This window comes from Simochromis diagramma, unplaced genomic scaffold, assembly GCF_900408965.1.
Source record: "Simochromis diagramma unplaced genomic scaffold, fSimDia1.1 OVJJ01000327.1, whole genome shotgun sequence".
Lineage (NCBI taxonomy): Eukaryota > Metazoa > Chordata > Actinopteri > Cichliformes > Cichlidae > Simochromis > Simochromis diagramma.
In genome coordinates, this window is record NW_024386768.1 from 367,771 (window position 1) to 373,770 (window position 6,000).

The following is a 6,000-nucleotide window of genomic DNA, read 5'->3' on the forward strand; positions in this document are numbered from 1 at the left end:
AACAAAATAAAACTAGTACCGGTACCGAAAAAAAGAAGATTTATTCATAACACACGTGAAAAGACCCAGGAAAACCGAGTTAACAATAAAAACAATAACAAAATAACACTGAAAACCGATAAAAGCCCTGAAAACTATACATTTCACACCTGAGCCTCAACTCTCGCGGCCCGGTACTGGTCCGAGGCCCGGGGGTTGGGGACCGCTGCTCCAGAACACAAAGTTTTTATAGAGGTGCTCACACCTGCTGACGATCAGCTGATCAGTGCTTTGATTATCAGAACCTGAGCAGTGATAAAACATGTCTATTATCATGATCACAGACATGATGTGTGTCATGTTATTGACCCCGAGCTGCCCTGGAGGTGTATTATATGAGCCTCACCGAGGGTCATTGAATACTCGGATACTTTCTGAGGATAAACTTTGGAAGTATAAACCCAGAACATGAGTATTCCTCGCTCTTTTTATTTTCAACCTCCGATGGCGGCGATTTGCCACCAGAGAGCCGATGCAGAGACGAACCCCTCTCTGCTCTCGGGACACCTTCACCTGAGTCACGGGTGTGAATAAAAAAGCAGCTGATGTTTGTCAGGTGAGCGCTGAAACACGAGAACAGCCCGTCCGGAGCTGTTAACGCGGCTCGCCGGTGCCACTCACTTCTTGTCACCACCTCGGTTGTCTAATTACTCCTCCACCCCTCTCCCGCTGATGGGCAGCTAATATTCGCAGCCCCCCTGTGATGTTGTTACCGGCCGAGTGACAGGGCTGACGACGGCGGCGAGCAGATACGAAGGGGATGGGCCACACGCAGTCGAGGCTTCACGGCCCGCTGATCGGGCTCTCCCCGCCTGCTCCGAGCCTGCGTGGCGGTGCATTATTAATGGTGGTGTGGTTAGACCTGGAGAGGAGTGTGGCGTTATTTGTAGTGGCAGTAATAAGCGGCGGGCGTGAAGATTCGGCAGGAAGAGGACGGCGGCGGTTAGAAGTTCATTACAGGCTCAGAGAGGAGCTGTCAGCGCTCGCTAATGAAATGCTTGATTTGTTTGTTTTCCCTCCCAACGCTCCTCAAATGTCACATCCGGCCCGGCGCCACATTAGCGGGGCTAATTATGTCTGCAACTGTCAGCTAGCCGCGGCTAACGAAAGTGACAGCGAGGAGCGGCGGCGCTGAAGGCTGCTAATAACTCAGGAGGCTAACGATGGCCGACACCGGCCCACTTGGAAGCCGAGGAGAAGAAAGGACGCCGTCGACATCAAATCGAGTTATCTCGCTGCTGGGAGGTGGAGGAGGAGGAGGCAATCTCATCTTTAATGCTGGGTTATTGGCAGCGGCGAGCAGCGCTTTGTTCCCGCCGTCTGAGCGCCTGCCTCTGGCTCGCTCCGCCGCCACTGCTGATGATGAAGAGTGGCCTGGCGAGGCAGAGGAAGATTACTCCCCCGAGAGCCCGCCGCCCTGATTTATGACATATTTATCTACATGCTGTCACTCGGGATTTATGTGGCTATAATTGTCAATCACGGTGGAGAGCGAGCGCCGCGGGTGGAGGGGCGCGTATCCGCCCTGTTATTGCTCCGCGGCGTGCTGACGGAGGGCAGACCGAGAGATCACGCCTCTCAGCTTTAGGATCACATTTTTCTTTTCTAATTGGATTTAATTAGTTTCCGTTTTTGTGTTTTTAATAAGTAGAAATGTTTTTGTTTCCGTGTTTTGTTTTTGTGTATCACAGCCTCATCCGCCGGCTCCAGTTCAACAAAAATAAAAGCTCACAAAACTGTTTCGTTTTACTTTGTTCTAAAGTCACTTTTTTATTTTCACATCTGGTTTGAATTTTTAGTTTCCGTTTGCTGTAATAACCTCGGTGCAGACGCGCATCGCAAAGTGATGAAAACTAAGGCAGAGAGGACAATCAGACTCGTGACCGTTCACGACACAGTCGGCTGGTTTGTGGCGCTGATGTCGGAGCCACGTTTGCTCTTCGTGCGTCTCAGTAATCACGTGTTCGTGATTTAAAGAAAAGAGACGTCCTGACTGGACCGCTGCCGTCTGTGGCATGTCCGTGTATCCATGGATACTACAGTACACCCTGAACGCCCGCACTGGTCACGTGTTCGCACCGTGTGTAACGCCAGTCGCCGCATGATGCCCGTTTCCGTGGTGATGCCCCACAGATGTTTTCCTCCTGCAGTAATTCCTTCGTTTTCTCATTTCCTGCTCTGACACTCCTCCATCAATAAATTAGAGGCGGAGATGCTCGCCAGCCAGCGGTCTCATCGCCTCTGCCTCGCCGTGATAACCGTCCCCGTCTCGGCGGAGGCGTTTAGAGAGCTGCAGATAAGCGGCGAGCTTTGGTGGGTTTCCCTGTGCCGCTCGCAGACGCCGCCTGCTGCTTTATTTCCTTCAGATAAAGAAATAAACGACCTCAAGGGGCGTTTGGCTTCGACAGATTGAGAAGAGGTGACGGGCGTCGCAGACAGTGATGGAGACTTTGCACACGGGCTCCATTGTTAATTAGCACTCAGACTGATTGACCAGCGGCGAGGAGGCGTGACGGCAGGACGCTCGGTTTGTCTTCATTTAGTCCGACTGACCCGACAGGCTTAGTGACGCAGTGCCGCTCCGTGATCCGCCGATGCTGTGATGTACCTTCAACACATCCAATAACCAGCGACGCTGATCGTGAAGCACGTCTTTGTGTGCAGGCAGGAGAGCGAAGCTCCCGATGTCTCGATAACAATCCGCTCTGACTTCTGCTGCCTGCATCAGTGAGACTTGACCCCTGACCCCGGCTTGGTCACATGCAGACAGTGGCGGTCCTAGCCTGTTTGGCGCCCTGGGTGAACACAAATCCCCCAACTCGAGGATCGCCACAACATAACCTAACAGACCCTAACAGACCTACACCTTAGTTCACAGATTCACTTTGTCTGAGGTGTATTTCTGGGATTTCACACAACCCAGGATTCAGATCATGAATCCATGATGGGCTTGGATTTACATCATTATGAATGAAATGTGCTCTATTTGGAAGCAGCAGGCCCCTCCCCTTTCCACAGGTTGTGTGTGAGACTTTAAATCATCAAACTGTAAATTATAAATTGTTATTGATCCTTTACCCCGAGTCCTAAAGTGTATATTTATTTTCTTACTCCTCTTATATTTATTGTTTGTTTACTTGCACTGCTGTAACTGGAGCCTCGTCGTCTCGTCTCTCTATATACTGGACTGTATGTAGCGGAGATGACAATAAAGTTTACTTTGACTTCAGCAGCGAGCAGGCGCACCGAGGGCTCTCGCGCTCACTTTTCGCGTACAGAATTTCAAAAAAACATCGGTGCAGATTATAAGTCTGTATCATGATGTCTGGTGTTTTTGTGTTTGTTGTTTTGTTTTTATTTTGTTTTATTTTGCGAGTTGATTCTTAGACGCTGCTCCAGCCACCAGAGAATCCCCCGCCGCCCCGCCCTCTCCTCCCTGTGCCGCAAGCAGCAGGCGCACCTCGCAAACGGAGGGCGTTTGCGAGGTACTGCATGCAGAAGAGTCTAACACGGCTACCCGGTCCTCGCCGCAGCCTTGTCCTGATCATTACTGAGAGTTAATAACCGCTGCTTAACGGCGCCAAACGGATCCGCCTCATCGGCCGTGAAGCTGCTCGTTTATAAATCAAGTGCCGGATAATTTAGCGCGGAGGAGAGTCGAGCCGGCTGGGCTAAAGCGATGATAATCAGCGCAGAGGGAAACGAGGCTCCTGTGGCAGATCTGCCAAAGAGCTCGAAGCCGTCAGGACTCTCCACCCATCTGCACACATCCGCCCGGAGACCAACAGAGCAGGGGCGGATCTAGAGAAATTTTCTTAGGGTGGCAAAGAAATCAAATGGGGTGGCAAAATCAAAGCCCCCCCCCCCCACAAAAAAACAAACACTCATGCAGGTGGTTACATGTGGTTAAATGATTCAAATGCAGTAAGTATGCACGTTTTCATATAAATATAGTCTATAACTTAATTATTGTCTGTAGCCCACATGATTACACACTTTAGTTACATAAACCATGTGAGTTTTGATGCTATGTACTGTACAGCCTGTATGATAAATACATATGTAGCCCAATGAGTATAAAATCCAGAAAGCTACACAACATGGGGCGCTTCATTTACAAATACAAGTCTAACTTAAGTTTCACTGTTTTTGTTAGAAAACAATCACATTGTTGCAGCTTAAATTACACAAAATGTCAGAAATCTGCACCGTCATGAACAAACATGTAAACCTCATTTTTCATGATTTGTCGGATGAACCCTCTGAGGTCTGAAATACAACCAGATATTTGTGACTCCTTTGAGTTTACGTTTGTGTTTCACCCTCAGATTGTTTCATTTTATTTTTCCCCCGTTGCCTTGTTTGGTGTCTTTTCAGCTCAACTGAATTTATTTTTTTTACTTTCTTATTATTGTTTTTCTTTAAACATTATACAGGGGGGTAGGGGGGTAACAACAAAACAAAACACCAAAACAACAACAAAAAGATAAATACAACAGGTAGGTCTTATTCCTTATTCTGTAGGTCAATTGTTCCATAGTTTGTATTTCATCTATAATTTTGACACACTAAACAAAACGACTACACAACAGAACAACTACACAACACACTAAGTAAACACTCCACACTAAACGTCACAAATCTGCCACATCTAAACTCTCTCTCTCTCTCTCTCTCTCGTCACTCCCCAAACTTTTCCCTCTTCCTAAACAACCAAATCCCACATGTTGACTTTTATTTTAATTGGTCGACATGGTGCATTTTTCCACCAATAGGAAAGAGGTGGCTTTTTCCCTTTCTTTACTGTTTTCGTGCTGTCCTTACAAAACGCTTAAAACACACACACGTGACGACAGTATTTAGAACAAAGCGTGGCTGATATATATGATCATAACTCTGGATTTACTGGCCTGTAATTAAAATTTAAAAACTTTGAAGTCTGAACTTTCAATGTGGCTGAAACAGAGACTCAGCGTGGCTGCAGCTTGTTGCTGTGTCAGCTCACATCAGTCATGTGATCTGGAGGTGCAGCGTGTCCGTGGACCACGGAGGGTTAATAACACTCACCAAAAAGCCGGTCCTGCTATGGGCTGAACCATTTGTTACTGGTGCAGGGGGAACACTATGCAATATATTCAGTTTTAGCATTTATATTCACTGCTGATTGTAACTACGCTCAAACTGTTAATGCGATCTTATTTTAATAAACAACACTGTCATATGCAAAACTGGGGTGGCACTTGGGGTGGCAAGGGATCATTTTAGGGTGGCACTTGCCACCCCATGCCACCCTTCTAGATCCGGCCCTGCAACAGAGCCTCAAACACACCTTTAAACCAGGTTAAATACACCATTACCGTGTCTCTAATGCATCCCAACAGCTCTCAGATACAACCTTAAACATGGCTGATGAAGCACGCATTCACCCTGAAATAAACCTGATCGCTGTTAATAAAGCAACAGTTCCTCCGAGATGGCTGCAGCGCCCTGTATCCACCTGTGAGGCCTCCACCATGACCCACAGTATTTCTGTTTCTTCATGTGTAAGTTAGGTTAACTACTCGTTAACGCGAGTATCTAATCAGCCAATCAAACAACAACAAATCAACATATTTAATCACGTAGAGGTGATGAAGATGAGCTGCTTCATCATGACTGAACATCGTAATGATGAAGAAAGGGGATGTAAGCGGCTGTGCGCGGCAGTAGCGGGTTTTAGATACGGGCGACACGGGCGGTTGCCCGGGGCGGCATCACGGCCAGCGCAATTATGGGGAACTGGGACAGGCACCGATCGGTTTTCTACCGCCCATTTGCGAGCGAGTAAGGGCCGCCCTGCGCATGCGAGCGTGCGCCTGCTGCTTGCGGGGAAGGGAGGAGAGGCGGGGGGCGTGGGAGTCTCTGGTGGGGGGGGGGGTTGGGGCAACATCCAGCGTCTAATGACCCCAACTCGCAAAATAA